This window comes from Ursus arctos, unplaced genomic scaffold, assembly GCF_023065955.2.
Source record: "Ursus arctos isolate Adak ecotype North America unplaced genomic scaffold, UrsArc2.0 scaffold_24, whole genome shotgun sequence".
In the NCBI taxonomy this organism is placed as follows: domain Eukaryota; kingdom Metazoa; phylum Chordata; class Mammalia; order Carnivora; family Ursidae; genus Ursus; species Ursus arctos.
Window position 1 is genome coordinate 10041885 of NW_026622919.1, and position 17702 is coordinate 10059586.

Below are 17702 nucleotides of genomic sequence, written 5' to 3' on the forward strand. Positions count from 1 at the left end.
GGCCAGAGTTCCTGTCCACAAAATAGATTACAATCTATCAGTGTGAGAAGGACAATGCAGCTGGTGCGGCACAAACTCAGTCCTTGTTCATAAACACTTTCTGGCCTTTAGAACGCTTGTGACCGACAACAGGGCATGTTTATACAGCTCCTTCCAAAAATAAAATCGACGAAAAAAATCAGTAAAGTCATAATGTCACAATTTCCCAAACTCAGAAACGTAGTGATATTTTGTTTTCGATTTGGAAAAGTTCCCCATTGAGAAATAAGGTCCGAAATGCTAAACAAAAGAATGGACTCTAAATACAGTAAAACCTGTGAGCCGCAGAAAGGAATGAAATCTCCTCCAGAGACGGAGAAGCTGCAGAGATGATTTCTCAGAGATGACTTATTTGATTCTGGATCCTCTTATTCCATAAAGTCCAGGTGTTTGACTGTACAAGCACATGAGGAAACCCAACATTAAGTCTTAGTCCTCCTAATATTATCTGAAAACACATAATTGACTTGTTTATATGCACTTGCTTAAGAAAGGATGCCATTGATTCAAACCAGTTGAGCTCATTAGCTCTGTTGACTCATTGGTCAATAAACTGGCTTTCTCTCATGAAGTTTCTCTCTATCCCAGGAAGAAACAGAGTTCAGTGTTAAAAAAAAAAAAAAAAGTCAATAGCTTCCAATGCCACTGAAACCAAACTAGTCAATTTAGCTTTCTGTTTTGGACTTTGCTCACTCTTATTTTGATTTTTCAACCTGCAAGAAGTACGTTTGTATTATAATATTTAAATACAGAAATAAAGAAAACAAAACAAAAATACTTTATTAGACCTAATTCCACTACCTTCCACAGAGGTTATCATGGATTTTAATTTGGTGTGGATCTTTCAAGACTGTGTTCTATATATTTATTTAGAAGTATTGTACATGGTTTATATTTTAAATATCTTTACCTATATGACATAATACATTATTTGGGTGATAACTTGCTTTCATATTCTTAACAACGTATCTTAGAAACATTTAATTATTTTAAATGGTTGTAGGATAATCTACAGTGCGGGCATACCCTGGTTCATTGTACTATTTTCTAACAGTCGACATTTAGATTGTGGTTAATTTTTGCAACATGCTAAAGTGCTGCAGGAAATATCCTCGTGCTTTCCTGTGAATGCCTCTTTCTGTCAGAAATCCCCAGATAATCTGACTACTCAAGTACAACTGTATAACCTATGCATTATTAATTTAAACTGAAGGGCGGGGAAGAGTGATTATATATAATAATTATTGCTAACTTTTGTTGAGTACTAATTGTTTTCCAGCTACTACTGGTGCATTAACTAAATGACCTTTAAAATGGCCCTATAAGGGAGCTACTATCGTTGGCCTTCTTTTACATACAGGGAAACTGAGGCAGAGAGGAATTAATAACATAACTGAAAGTCATAAATCTAGGAAATGGAAGAACAGATTTGAATCCATATGTATTCCTGGAGCCTATATTTTTAACCATTATGCTGCACTGCCTCCCAACGTGACTATATAAGGAATTAATAGAGTCGTTTGTAAAAGTTCTTGGGTAATTTCGGTGTCCAGTTATTTTTGGATGGGGCGAGGGTGTGTGGGATTTATGTGGTGACATGTGAAGTGTATAAGAAGTGTAAATTAGAAAGGGACATGAGGGCTCAGTCATCCCAGATGAAGGAGATTTATAGAAAGTAGCTAAGGAAATAAAAATCTTAAAAATATTCACATGGATTCCAGTTGCACCGTTTTATTCTTTACACATGTGTCCCTGGAAGGTACTTTACCCACGTTACATTTAAAGGATGTTGAGAATCTGGAATGCATCCAGGACAAAGGAAAAACAGCCTAAAATGACAGAACGTAAGTCCTAGGGGGGGAAAAAAAGCCAAAGAGAACCATTTGGTGGATGTTAATTATTAGCTGGGTATGTGGTCCTGCCCACTGTGCTGTGGCAAAAATGAAGATGAAATTCTTGAAACACAGTCTCTGAGATTCTGCTTGTTTTGTAATAATGGAGATGAGACCCTGGGAGAAATACTCGTGATATACAATACAGGGATCATATCGACAAAAGGAACAAATGATATGAGACATTTATGGGATACCCCCTCTACTCTAGACACTGTCCAAAGACTCATCTTATTTAATTCCTACAGTAGCCATTGTCATAGCTAAGGAAGCAGGTGCTCTGAGTTATTAAATAGTGTGCTAAGTCATAGGGTTGGTAACTTCGACTCAAACTCCAAATCCACCCCACTCCGAAGCTCAAATGTTTCTTAGCCACTCCCCTACTCCTTCGGAAAAGAGAAGAAAACTGGAAAATGATTACTCTTTTCAAATAAATGAAGAGTTCCTTTAAGAGGTCCATAGCATGGGCAGTTAGACTAGGAAAATTTCAGATGAATAGACTGAGGACCTTTGTGTTAGATGAAAAACGCTCTATAAAGAGAAGGCTCATTCCAAGAAAGTGTCGGTAGGGCTAATATGTGTATGCTTTCTCCAGAAGACTCATGCTCCTTGTTGAAATATTGAGATGCACCCAAATTGTTTCTTACATGGCTACTGTCCCTAACTGCCTCCCAACACCACAACTTACTCCCATCTCCCTCCCCATTATCCAGCAACAACTGGTAACAGGATGTGGAACAACATTGGTCCTCCAGAATCCTTCAGAGCAACTGCTGTCCATTCTGATTGGTTGATGCCAATGCTGTACCAATTGTTCTCATTTAAATACAAGTCCTATATACAACCATCGGCCTTAGATGTTCAAGCAGACAACCGTATCATGCTCTTTCTCCAGGTCTCTTTCACCTCCACAGACATTATTTTATGTACTCAATAGGGGATTTATAAATCTGAATTTCCATCAGGTGCTGAATTAAAGCCGGAGAAGTTGTTTTTGTTTTATTTTTTAAGAAATGGTATTTATTTTTTAAGATTTTATTTATTTATTTGACAGAAAGAGCAAGCGAGCGAGCACAAGCAAGGGGAACAGCAGGCAGAAGTAGAGGGACAAGCAGGCTCCCCGCCGAGCAGAGAGCCCGGTGTGGCGCTTGATCCCGGGACCCTGGGATCATGACCTGAGCCGAAGGCAGATGCTTAACCAACTGAGCCACCCAGGTGCCCCCAAAGCCAGAGACGTTGTTTGTAAAAAGTGGGGCTTTGCATCATCATTTTGTTCTCCTTTTCATTGTTATTAGTGTACCCAAAGAATAGTCAGTATATGGATCCTGATCTTAGGAATCGTAAACTTCACCATAATAGTGTCATGTATCACAGGGATCTACTTAGCCTGCAAGAATCCACTCTGGCTTAAATCTTGAGCTATTACAGTTGTAACCTGAAATCTATGATATATTCTCAAACTGATACGTAAGGGCAATAAATAGAAACAATGCCAACAAACACAGATGAGCATCTTGGCGTACACAGTGAGTACCCAATACCATGTGATTAGGTTTCCCAATCTTTATTTCTTTTAATCTAGTCATAAGGGAAAGGGGGAGAGTAACACTGACCTCTGGGTTTCTCAATAAATATTCAACTAATGATGATTTTCCTCATTAAACCACACCCCATATATAGGGATAGGAAGAAGAAAAGATTAGTCTAAGTAGGTGGCATGACCAGAAGCAGCCAGTATAATCCCCCTGGGGTTAATTTGTTCATCTGTCTTTCCTCTAAGGCCAGGAATCTTTTTTGAAACTCATAAAAGATAAATATTCCCAAAGAGATTGTGGAGGAGAAAGGCAAGTTGGCTCAGTGGAGCAAACATTTTAACCATCTTGCAGCTAGGACTTCTGGAGACTCAAGAAAGTCTATTGCTATGTGTTCACACGTTCACCCAAACACATAGCACAGAGTTAGGATACATGTGTGTTTGTTGAGGTTAGGAAAAGCCAGAGGAAATGAATGCATATGAACTGAGGCTTTAGGGCAAATTTGTTCTCTTTCTCATACGAGGAAAAACAACAGTTCCAAATTTCAAGTGCTCTCCTGTGCCCACATTACTATTTACTTACAATAATTTCCAGCTATAGATTTTAGCTTGCTCTTATGACACCATTTATAATGGGCCATGCTTATTACCTCTCACTCGGTTTCCATCTCTGCCCCATTCCCCTTTGCAAGAGTGAAATAAAGAGCTACATTACTCCATCAGAGTGAAGGCAGCAGTACATAAAGCAGAACGTTGGCTGCCTGCTCTGATCTCCAGCACAGGACATACATTTTCCACTCCTATGCAGCATGGAACTTCGTACTTCCAACTTGGGATCCCCTGTACCTCTGCCCACTGTGGTACAAACAATCACTTTGATGGGACTCATGTCTTCTGCTTTCTTAAGCTGTTTAGTGGTCCTCTCTATGATACTAGAGCTGATCCATATTCCCCTGACAGCCTCACAGTCGCATGCACGCAGAGCTCTGTTTGTCACTGTCCTGCCTTCTGGCTGACAGTACTTGGTCAAGACTTGTTTCAAATGAATATGGGATTAAAGACTCCCAGTTGTTATAGTTCTTGATTTTTAACCTTGAATTCAAATTCTACACGAACCGGGTGACCTTGTCAAGTTATAGAACCTACTTCTTTATTTGCAACAGCACGATGTAGCTATTTTTCAGAATTAAACTTGAGGACTAAATGAGATTGTTCTAGGCATAGAGTCTAGTATGATGCAAGGTATGTGGTAAAACTCAGTGACAGTATCTAGTACTCATGTTATTGTCCTAAAAACAACAAAAACAACAATAAAGATTGATATTCCACTGCCCACATAACTTCTCAGTAAAAAAAGAGGCAAAGAATTCAGGTGTCAAGTTACAAAGTAATGGAGATACCAACTCTTTTGAGATGAGCAAATTGAGGCTTTAAAGAAAATAAACAGTTAATCTTGATTTCTTTCATCTTTCAGCTACCATGCAGTCAAAATGATCCACCATATCCTAACCACCATTGGGTGATCTGTGTGAAATGTTACATTCTGAATAGACATGCTTGGCTCTTTATGGAATGTCTATGTCCTATTTCTCCTAGCCACCCAGTCCTGGCTGGTATGAGCTGAAAAGAATCATGTAAATTTCTAAGGCTCATATTGATTTTAGCTAGAACAAGCCATATTTCAATAAGGAAAACCAAGATCTGAAAGGGAAAAAAACATAATACAAACCTTAGTTTTTAAAATTTAAATTACTTTGAATTAAAATTTTAAATTTTAAATTATTTATTGTTTTGTATAGCACGGACAAGTTTTCTTCTAATTGAGAAATCTGTATAGGTCAGTATTAAATCTCAAATATTTTCTGAACTCATTCAATGACTATCAGTTACCATATGCCTTAGTTATCAGTAGCAAGAAAAGTTGTTTCTTTGGAACACTGTCACATTCATACCCACTTACATGCACTCATACAAATCCCACACCGGTGCCCTCACACATGGGTGCACACACTCATGCATACAGACACAGTCACACACAGTCACACACATTTGTGTAGCCATTATGTGTTGATTATCCAAGAACTACTAGAAAACTTGAAGCAGATCTATGGTCATGGCTAGCACAAATATAAAACAGTTTGGTGTCCATTTTCATCTGAGTTAATGTTACCCTTGGCCTTGGCTTCATACTTGACTTTTTCACCTGATCCTCCGTAGAAGTTGTTTTTCTTTGCTATTATGCATGATTTTGTAGAATTTTCGGGTCCTGTGGAACAAGAGAGAGAATGAATGAAGACCAAGAGTGAAAACAAAGCATTAGCACACACAATTGGTCAGAAGCCACTGAACTCTTGGTGTCCTGGAGAGACCCCTTCATTGGGAGGGACAGGTATCACAGACAGCACTGCCGGTCTTCACTAATTTAAAGTTAAGTGTTGTCCGTTTCCAGCATTTTTCCCTTTCAACTGTCTACTTGTTTGGAGAATCCCTTCTTTTGTTCAACAAACTGCCTTTGAAATTGGTTATAACCTATAGAATGAAAGTATAAAACAGGTCCTTCCAGATACATGATAATGAAACATTTTAATTTGAGGGGAAATGCTATGTTGGAAGAGGAATATGCATATTGGGACCTCCGCAGCCCAGATCCGATGGCCTGCTTGCCTCTGTATGAGCTAGGACTACACCCGGTAAGCCTTACCATCTGACCCTCTCTCCCTGGGGAAGCCTAAGATGACAGGACCCATGTCTGTTTCTTGCCACTGATGTTGCACCTTAAGAGACCTGCCCTTGGAATCACTACTCCTCTGTTAATAAGACAAATCCAGTTTGCAGAGGACCTTGGGGTTGCAGAACAACATCTACCTTCCCTCCCCACTACCGGCATATGCCTATCTGCCTTTAAGAGGCCAGGTAAAGAAGCCCCACTCCTTCTGCACTCAGGACACACCTCTTTTTCTGGGTGGGTAGAAAAAGGGAAGCAGCATTAATCCTGTCTTCTGTCTTGGGAGTCTGTTGCCTCTGTGTAAAGGCCCATTCATGTAGAATAAAAAAAACCGAATTGATCCACTTTTGAAATCTGAAAAAAAAATTAAAACACCAAAGCCAAAAAAAAAAAAAAAAAGCCATTAGTCTTCGATCCAATTAGCACATTCAGTAACTACCTAAGCAAAATGCATCAACTCACCAGGACATTCTAGATTGTTGTTTCCAAGAAGAGTGATCCTCTAGTTAAGCTCTCTTAAGTTCCTTCCAGGTCTATTTAAGAATCTGTAATTTTATCCCAGTATCCTGCTTTTAAGCCAGGACTTTAGCTCATGGATAAAGACAAAAATAATTTCTGTAGACAGCATGCCATGTGCAACCCTCATCTCAGGAAAGACAAGGGATCTTCCCATTTGAAGCTAAGTGTCATTTGCTAATGTCTCAATATACATTCACTGTGGGAGGGATTTAAAATAAACTTTGGGAGTGGCTCCCTGATTCTGCTTACTTCTGGGTGAGAGTCTGAGCTCTTTGAGATTTGTCCACTCTCTTTTCAGACACGCTTGAGCACAAACCTGCACATAACCAAAAAAATGAAGTGATGGCCTCTGGAGAGTTCTTCCATCTCCGTGACTCATTTTTCTCTATTACTGCTTTATTTTCCCCCCTCGCCATTAAAAAAACATTGTCACTGTTTCACTTAAATATAATTGCTATAAAGGAAGACTATGCATATGTATGATGTGCTCTGAGAAGAGGCATCAGAGTCTGACAGCTATTTCACTTTATTTTTTTGAAAGATTTATTTATTTGAGACAGAGAGAGAGAGAGCATGAGTGGGGGAAAGGGCAGAGAGGGGAGAGAGGGAATATCAAATAGACTCTGTTGAGTGCGGAGCCCAATGCAGGGCTCAGTCTCAGGACCCTGAGATCATGACCTGCACTGAAATCAGCAGTCAGCCATTTAACAGACTGAGCCACCCGGGCACCCTTGTTTGACAACTATTTTAAATATTTCACTTTTGGGGGAGGGAGCTCAAGATCCACCTCCTATTGATGGGTACCCAGAGTAGAGGGCAATATAGATGATTCTTTACAAATGAGCAAGGAGTATACCTATTGATGAACACTCAGAAAGCACTGACTGAGCCTTAGGTGGGTTACAATTAGGAAAATTGCTTGGGGGCAGGGGGTTCTTCTTTTGGTAAAAGGGCAGCAGCTCCATTCTTGCAGCTGGAAGGAGACTAGAAACAAGATGGTTCTTTTATTCAAGGTCCTTCATTAAGGGCTGTCCCCTTCTTTAACAGCACCCCCCCTTCCTTTTGCTTATGTGAGACAAAGCCTAAGGCTAGGATATGAGACTCAGGAAGAAACATGAAAGCAATACTTCTAAAGACAATATTTGCTCAATGGCTGGTGATATTTTTCCAAGGTTAACAGGTCTTTTCACGCATAGTAGAACAAGTTGCGCTTTTCTAAAAGGCTGCAGCTTTTGACTATTAGAGTGGCACTGCCCTTTCAAGGCTGTTCCATGTCATGCCAGGCCATACTTGTCTCCTGCGCCATCTGATTAACTGGCCAGCAGAGTGGAACATACTGGGTGAAAACATGGCTGAGAACCCAAATTCTGGGGCACAAGGGGTACACCTAGTCCATGCAACCTGCTTATAGATGTGTCTACCACTTCATTCCCAAACCCCACCTTAGTCCTTAAGGGAACTAGGAGAATGCTCCGTATCTCGGGGGACAAATACAGTAAAATGGAAATCAGTCAATCCCTTCCCTGTCAACCTGACCATAACGACACAGATTTTGCATGAAATCTATTGTTTCCCTTCAGTTTCAAGAATGACCAAATGCAGTGGTAAGTCCATTCTCTTTTAGAGCACAAGGCCCCACAGGTGTCTTCTACAGGGCACCATGGTCTTGTTGGTTCCTCCCCTTTGTATCCTCTTACCTCCTTCAATATCCCAGCACCTGTTATTTCTTACATGTGAATTTTTTAATAAATGTGAATTAAATTCATTAAATTTTGAAATTATTAATCACAAGAGTCATGGGGATTGTCACACACCAAACATGAGCATTCATAATTTTGAGCAAGGGTCCAGAAACTACTGACCCACGGGCCAACTCTGGTCCACCTGCTCTTTATGTATGTCTCCTGAGCAAAGAATATTTTTATTTTTTAAAATAATTTTTAGGGCCACCTAGGTGGCTCAGTCAGTTGGGCAGCCAACCCTTGAATTTTGGCTCAGGTCATGATCTCAGGGTCCTGGAATTGAGCCCCATGTCAGGCTCGGCACTCAGCGGGGAGTATGCTTGAGGATTTCCGTGCTCTCTTTCAAATAAATAAATAGGGGCGCCTGGGTAGCGCAGTCGTTGGGCGTCTGCCTTTGGCTCAGGGCGTGATCCTGGCAATCCGGGATCGAGTCCCACATCGGGCTCCTCCGCTGGGAGCCTGCTTCTTCCTCTCCCACTCCCCTGCTGTGTTCCCTCTCTTGCTGGCTGTCTCTCTGTCACATAAATAAATAAACTTAAAAATAAATAAATAAATAAATAAATAAATAAATAAATAAATCCTTTTGAAAAATAAAATAATTTTTAAAAATCAAAAGAGAATATTTCTTTCTAATATGCAAAAATTATGTGAAATTCAAATATCAATGTATATAGATGCATTGTCAGTACAGTGTCCTGTTCATTTGTTTATGGATTGTCTGTGGTTGCTTTTCTGCTGCATCATCAGACTTATTCAGCAGCAGTGGGGACCAAATGGCCCACCATGCCTGAAATATTTACTATCTCACCTTTTACAGAGCAGGTGTACCAGTGACTGGTCTAGAGTTTCACCTTTATATGACCATCGGAGTCTGATATCTCTCAAAAACAAGGGAGTCCAGAACCTGTAGGAGTCATGGAATTTAAAGTCATGACTTGCTTCAACTGCAAGATTCTTTTGTATTTCTCGGGTATCTCTAGAGAAAAGCTGAGCTTTGCCTTTGGAAATGTATTGTTCCAGAGAAGATTAGGAGTTAAGGGCACATAGTACCATATTCAGATGACTAAAAGTCAGATAGAAAATGGGTAATATGTATACTCTGAAGTCAGAATGTGTTTGCTTCGAAAAATCTGAGTGAAGTCTTCCTAAGTTGAAGGCACCGAAGGTAGGGACATGCATATCTCTCCTTACGGTATATTCATCTGCCTCAAAAAGTTGTGCTTAAAATCATTTTTAGTGAGCTGAATCACTTCCATACAGGGAAGAATCTATGTATTTAGTTTCCCTCTTTGTTTAAAGATTTATTTATTTATTTATTTATTTATTTATTTATTTATTTATTTGAGAAAGAGAGACAGAGACAGAGACGGAGAGAGAGAGAACATGGGGAGGAGGGGCAGAGGGAGAGAGAAACTTAAGCAGACTCCACACAGAGCACAGAGCCTGATGTGGGCCTTGATCTCACAATCCAGAGATCATGATGTGAGCCAAAGAGTCAGATGCTTAACCAGCTGGGCCACTCAGGAGCCCCTCCCTCTTTTTTATATTTTATACACTATTAGTTATTTTATGTTGCATTGCAGATCATCATAAACTTAGCAGCTTAAAAACACCCATTTATTATGTCACTGTTTCTGTGGATCAGGAGTTCCTGCAGAGCTCAGTTGTGTTTTCTGCGTCAGATTTCAGGAGCTGCAATCAAAGTGCTAGCCGGGGCTGCAGTCTTATCTCAAGGTTCAGCTGGGGAAGGATCTGCTTCTATACACACATTGATTGCTGGCATTATTAAGTGCCTTGGAGCCTATTAGACTGGGGCCTCGGTTTCCTGTAGACTAATAGCCAGAAGCTACAATCACTTCCTTGTTATATGGTCCTTTGTGTAGAGAAGCTTACAACATAGCAGTCTGCTTTTTCAAAACTACAAGCGGGGAGAGTCTTCCAACAAGACAGGTTATCATCTCCTAGAATATGATTAGGGAATTGACATTTCATCACCCTTTCCATGTTCTGTTAGTTAATGCAGTCACAGTTTTTGCCCATATTTCAAGGGAAAGGGAGACACAAGGGTACAGATCCCAGGAGTTGCAATAAGTGGGGTCCATCTCAACCACTGTCCTAATCATGCAGTTATATTCTTCTTGCTTCTGCAGACTGACCAGGAATGTCCTCAAGGAGAGGTATGCAAATGTGAGACTTAGACAAGATGGCCCAAAGAGATCTATCAATTTTCATGTCCCCTTTGTTCGATAATTTTTTTTCAATTTTTAGTGATTAAAAATAAAAAATCTTTTCTTAGAGTGTTAAAGTTTGCCTGGCTGACCCAAAGCTGTCCTCCTTACTTTTCTCATCTCACCACTGTGCATCCGTCTATCCCAGCACTTACACTGATTGACACACACCAGCTGCACGGCACATCTGGCTCCCTCACCATATTCTGAATTATCGTAAGGTCAGAGACTTTAGCTTGATCATTGCAACCCTGGCACAAAATAGACTCTCCATAAAGGTTTCCTGAAAGCGTAAATGAATGAACAGATAAATTATTCAAACTTTACATGTCTTTTCCCCTTCCATTCAACCTTACAATAACCTAGTATGATACAAATAGTAATTCCTTTATATATGTATCTTATATATTCTTCATATAAATTGATATATATTTTTTTCCAAAAACCACATACTTAAAATGTAGAGCTTACATAGATTTCTCAAGGCCAGATTTAAAACCAATGTTTTTGGTTTAAATTCCTTATTTTTTCTGCTAGGGCTGCAACCTGATTTTTGGCCTTGTCTTTGAAATGTTGACCAACTGACCTTGATTCTAAGGGCAAGGTATGTCAAAGCATATGTTCTCCCTCTAAAGTGTGGTATAAAGAAGTAGGCAGGGCCACAGGGCATCTGGCCAAAGAGTTCTTTGATGGAGGTGGGGGGTGGGAAGGGTGGAAGCACTTATGTTTTTTTTTTAGTCAGAATCCAGAATGTTCTGAAATGTACTAAAAATAAATTTATTTAGGCAGCCCCTTTGCTGGGATAAGGAATGCTGATTTTTTAAAGAACTTGGGAGAGAATGTTTTGGTGAACTTGTATACCGTACCATAAATATTTTTACTAAAATTATAGAATTGTCTGTTTCCTTTCAAATTGCATCAAGACCCAGGCAAGAGCGATGAGTTTTTAATGTGGAAATTTCGTGCACACGTTTCGGCTTCTTCCTTTTCTTCTTCAACTTTGCCAAGCCTCATTTTATGTTTAGTAAAGATTGATTTATTAGTGCTTTTTTGGCCTACCTGATGTGTTATGCAATTTCTCAGCAAATTCAGGGACACAACCATCAGTTTGCTAACTTGTGTAGCCAAAAAGAGGTTTATTAGATTCAGTCTGACTTATTTACTATGCTGCATCGTTTTTGCTTAGCCCAAAGCCTGAAGCCTGATCTTCTCTTTGCCTCCATTTTTTCTTTGAAATTTTAAAGAGAGCGAGGGAGAGAGAGAGAAAGGAGAGAAAAGAAAAGAAAAAGCAAATTAATGAGACACACCGAAACATGTTTTGCTCCTCAGGGTGCAGAATAAAGTTCTCTGATCTGCTGCTGTTTGGAAACTACACAATGATAGAAATTGTTGCTTTGGGGGCGCCTGGGTGGCGCAGTTGTTAGCGTCTGCCTTTGGCTCAGGGCATGATCCTGACGTTCTGGGATCGAGCCCCACATCAGGCTCCTCTGCTGGGAGCCTGCTTCTTCCTCTCACACTCCCCCTGCTTGTGTTCCCTCTCTCACTGGCTCTCTCTCTGTCAAATAAATAAATAAAATCTTAAAAAAAAAAAAAAAAAGAAATTGTTGCTTTGGATGGCCCTGAGAGAGGAAGATCTTGAAGCTTGATTTGTTTTTACCCCTATAAAATATCAGTAAGGCAGGAAAGAGGACGCAACAGGATAATCTGCAAAAGCGACTATGCGCCTCTTGGTGACCATAACTAGCAGAGAAAGGTGTTGAGAGGCACTGCTGCTTTTAAGTGGAAGGCACGGTGACCAGGGTCACTGTGCCTGGTCGCCACACTATGGTTTGCCCTCCGTGGAGAGACCTCGATTGTGGTTTCAATCCCATTGAGTGTAATTGACATGAATGTTTGTTGGGAGAATATCCCATTAATATATCCAGCTTCTCCTTCTCTCTGGGCATTGCCAAGAATAGGCTCCAGTTCAGCACAGAATGAGTTTGCTCCAAGTTCTCATCAAACATAATTTCCACTTGCTTTCAAACTGATAAATCCTGAAAGGAGCATGTGCTGTTCACTTTGGTTTCCTGAGATGACTGTTCAGCTGCACATGTCTTTTGCATCTGCACAACTCGAGCTGTATTTATAAGCCAATGTATCATCTCATGTTCAATAGCACATGCTGAGTGAGTCAGGAACCTCCTCAGGTTGTTGTCGGGGAAGAAGGAATGTTAAGTTGTTGATCCATGAAAATGGGGAAGGCCCCTTAAGGACAGCTGTTATGGGCTGAATTGTGTACCCCCCACCCCCAATCCATATGATGAAGTCCTACCCTCGTATGTCTGAATATGACTGTATATGGCTACAGAGTATTTAAAGAAATAAGACCATTGGGGTGAGCGCTAATCAAATATGGCTGCTGTCCTTATAAGAAGAACGGGTTAGGACCCAGAAAACACAGACCAAGGGAGGACCATGTGAGGGCATAGAGGGAAGGTGGCCATCTACAAACCAATGAGACAGGCCTTGGAGGAAACCAACCTTCCAACACTTTGATCTCGGACTTTCAGCCTCCAGAACTGTGGGAAAATGAATTTCTGTTCTTTAAGCTGCTCAGTCTGTAGTAATTCGCTGTGGAAACACTAGCAAACTAATACTGGGAGTGAGTCAAGTTCCCTTCTTCAGGCAAAATTACTCTTTCTGGGTGGAATTCAAGTTAGACCTCATTTAGATGTAGCTTGCGGCTTCATTTCCCTACAGAATGGTTTATTTGTGAGAGTGACTTGATATGTTAACTCACGTGGTTGCCCTTGACTCTCTGCTGTTTATCATGGCATCAGGACGTGGGTGTAAGAGAGCATTCACAGAAGGGTTAGAGGACAATTTTCTTTGAAGAGATTATATTGATGAAGATAAGAACAATTCGGATTAGAAGAACCATTGTTTTAATACCTACATGGTTAAGCTTCAATCATGTTGCCTAAAAGCCCTTTCTCTTAAATGAAGATGGCTACTTAATAGAGTAGAAAAAGCAGCAAACAGGAAAGAGATAATACATGTAAAATCTCTTCAAGATTACAAAGATGGTGAAGTGCTACACCTCAGTGCAGTCTGATCTTTAGAACAATCTTGGGACATAATGGGGTTGGTATTATCATTGCCATTTTTCATCTAACGAGCCAAAGACTCAAAGAACTTAAGAGATTTGTGAATAAAGTATTTGAGCCTCAAATTCAGGTATTCTGATTTAAAGCTTATCCATTTTCTGTCGCTCAACACTGACCTTGTAGAGTTAGTTCATTCAATGAGGAAATGAATGAAGAGCATGTAGCACGTATCTGGCAGATAGAAAATGATCTCATGTCAGATGAGATCAATATTGTTATGATAACGAAAACCTCAATTAAGAAGCTAGATATGTGTAAAGGATTGGTCCTTTTTGGTTCATTCATTACTTGATGAGGCATCTTAATTCAAATATTTCTTTTGTTAAGCATGCTTGATAAAAAAAAATCATTGAAAATGCATCACTCTGTTTTATTAAGTAGTATAGTGTGATATACATCATTCGTATTTTGTTATATTTATTAGTTATGATGAATTTCATTTTTAAATTTTCAACAGGATAGACCATTTGGAAAAGAGTGAGGTGGTTGGAACTTATATGACCTAGAGCTCTACTCGAATTAAGCCACTTTCATTTAAGAAAATTAGCAAATGCTGTGCTTACACTTTGTAGTCAATGAAGTTTAAGATGAATTTTCCCATTTAATGGGAATATATTGAGAACTTATTATGTGCCTGGCCCTATCATAGGCAACAGAAAACTGTATAACAAAAATAACATTTGAGGAAGTTTACTGTGGAGCCGTGAGCAATAGGTATGGAAGGATGAGATAAGGAGAATTCATTATGGGCCCTTGTGTAATTCAGGTTTGATGTGAGTGTGATCACTTTCTCTTGGGCATTGCTGAAAATAACATTTTCCTGACATTTGAAGAAAGTTTCTTATAGACAGCATAGAACTGTGTCATATTTGTAAACCCATTCTAGCAGGTTCTGTCTTTCAAATGATGTATTTAGACATTTACATTTAATGCAATTGGTGATATGCTTAGAGTTAAATCTACCATTTTGAATTGTTTTCTGTTTCTTCCCTGTGTTTCCTCCCCTCCTTGTTTGCCCTTTCTTACTTTCTATTAGGTTTTTGAATCCTCTCCATTTTCCATTTTAATACAACTACTGAGATTCTGATTATACCTTTTTGTAGGGTTCTTTTAGTGATTATCTGAGGGATTACAGTATACATACTTAACTTTTGCCTGTGTGCTTAGAATCGAATTTCTACCACTTCAAGTTGAATGTGGAAACCTTATTATCCTAAAGGTTTTGTAGTATGGTATGGTTGTCATATGTTACCTCCACATACTTCAAAAGCCCCATCAGACACTGTTATAATTTTGTTTTCCAGTATTAAACCTGTTTTAAAGAACTCAAGAAGATAAGTGTAGAATATTCTTTTTACCCAGATATTTGTTTACCATGCCTGTTGCTCTTCCTTTGTTCCTGATGTTCCAGATTTCCGTCTGGTATCATTTCCCTTTAGTCTAAAGAACTTAATTTAGCAAGTATTTTAGAACAGACAGTGTGTCTCAGTTTTCCTTCATCTGAGAATGCCTTTATTTCACCTTCATTATTAAAGGATATTTTTGCCGAATAAAGATTCAGGGTTGAAAATTATTTTCTTTCATCGTTTAAAAATGTTGCGCTATTTCTTTTTGGTCTTTATGGTATCTGATGAGAAATCTGCAGGAACTGAATCAGTGTTCCTCATAGATAATGCACCGTTTTGCTCTAAATTCTTTCAAGATTTTGTTGTTGCCTTTAGTCTTCTGTAGCTTATTTATGATGGATGTGGGCATGAGTTTCTTTGTTTAAGTTTATCCTTTTGGGGGGTCAACTCAGCTTCGTGAAACTGTGGGCTTATTTTTGCTAAATTGGGAAGTTTTCAACTATTATTTCTTTAACTATATTTTTTCTGGCATTTCCTTCTTTTTCATCTCTTTCTGATAAGCTGATGACACAAATACTAGACTCTTTGTTATTGTCCTACATTTTCTCAATCCTTTTTCTCTCTGATGTTAAGACTGGATATTTCTTATTGCTTTGTTTTCGAATTCATTGACTCTTCCCTCTGTCATTTCCAAACTGCCATTGAGTCCCTCCACCGAGTTGTGTTGTGTTGTTCTTGTTGTTTTTTAATTTTAGTTACTGTGATTTTTCCCGTTCTAAAATTTCCACCTGGTTCTTCTTTATATCTTATATTCCTTCACTAAGACTTTATATTTCTATTTGTTTCAGAGTGCTTGTGATTGCTTATTAGGGCATTTGTACAACTGATTTAAAAAATTTATCAAATAATTCCAGTATCTGTATAATCTTAATTATATCTGCACCTGTCAGTGATCTTTTCCGATGTGAGTTGAGACTTTCCTAATTGGAATATTGGAATATGGTGAGTTATTTTGAATTATATGCTGTTAATTTTGAATAGTATGTAATAAGACCCTGAGTCTTTTTCCAATTCTATGGAAAATGTTGATATTTTTGTTTTAGTAGGAAATTAACCTTGTTAGATTCAAGCTGAAAATTCTAACCCATCTTCTATATATAGGCTGTGGTTCCAAAGTGAATTTGGTTTTCAAAGTCTTCAAAATGCTGTTTGGATATATCCCATGTGTGTTGTGGCCTGCTGTTGGCTCAGTTCTCAGAGTGCCCTATGACTAGGATAAGTTCTATGAAAACAAGTCATGGTTATCCCAAAGAGTTCACAAACAGTTTTATGGGGTCACTCTCCTGAACTTTAACCTATCTGTGATCTCTACTCTCATCCTCTCTACTTTGTTTTTGTTTATTGCCTCCACCCTCTTGGGATCACAGTCTACTAAGCAAAGAGAAAAATTCCCTTCTCCTAGAATTTCGGTTCTTGCTGGCCTTCACTGTTATGAAGATATTGGATTGCTTCAGGGCTGAAATGTAAAAGAATGAAGAAAAGCAGAAATAAAAACAGAGAGTGATTTCTGTACTCTCTCACAGCTAATTCTCCTTCCTGAAGGGGGACCTGGAGGGCTTCTGCTCTAGCTTCTCTGTCTGTGCCAATGCCCACTCTGGTTTTCATGCCCGATTTCATTCATGTTGGAGGATTGTTAAGAAAAATGTTCATAAATTCACTATAGGTTCAATGGTATATTGAACTCTTGTCCCCCCTCCCCCAATTTACCTTCTACCGACTTTTCATAGTTTTCAGAGAGCTACTCCATACAATCTGTTCAAGGTTTGTGTCTACAGTAACTGTAAGAAAGAGAGTGTTATGTACTTCGTCTTACCTGGAAAAAGAAGCTTAGTAGAGATTTAAGTGGATTTCAAATTATTTTGTGTTTGGAGGTGACTGAGTGAATATGGTATTAAGTCTGTACAATGGCACAGCTTCATTTATACTAGTCACATAAATATTAGCGATCATGGCATATATCACATGGCTATGAGATATAAAAATAGTGGACATTGTCAATGCTATCCCTGTATAACTTCAGCATTCACCTGTCACTGGAAATACCTGAGATTTTCTGCTCAAAGTTTATATTCGGCTTGCACATCAGGCAAGCTGGGAGTGCCAGCAGAATGTCTCCAGAAGGAGATGTCAAACAATGACAAAAGTTATTGGATAAATACCCACAACTCCCCCTTTCCTTGGGGTCCAGTTCTGAGGTATTCTAAACCAGTCTCCTGGAGTTCTCCAGCAGGACTGAACCACGTGACTATAGTGATACCAAGCTTAATAACATATCCTTGATTGGTTTTCTTTCTTTCTCTTTCTCACTGTCTCCCCACCCCCACTAGTGTTTGCTAGGAACACCTCCCAAATAAAACACTTTTACTCAAAACCTTGTCTTGGGACACTTGACTCCCAGAAGATCCGAACTATGGCTAACTTTAATAGGCTTTTTAAAGGAAAATGTCTGTATAAATTCAAACCATTTT

At 39.2% G+C, this 17702-nt stretch overlaps 1 long non-coding RNA gene across 1 annotated transcript; it reads right to left on the reverse strand.

Moving 5' to 3' along the window:
- Nucleotides 1-4927: 4927 nt before the first annotated feature.
- On the reverse strand, nt 4928-6686 carry LOC123001811 (uncharacterized). The gene is made up of 3 exons (XR_006411096.3): nt 6653-6686; nt 6416-6544; nt 4928-5731 (listed from the first exon to the last, which is right to left on the reverse strand). It is a non-coding gene; the product is annotated as an uncharacterized LOC123001811 (long non-coding RNA).
- Nucleotides 6687-17702: the final 11016 nt, after the last annotated feature.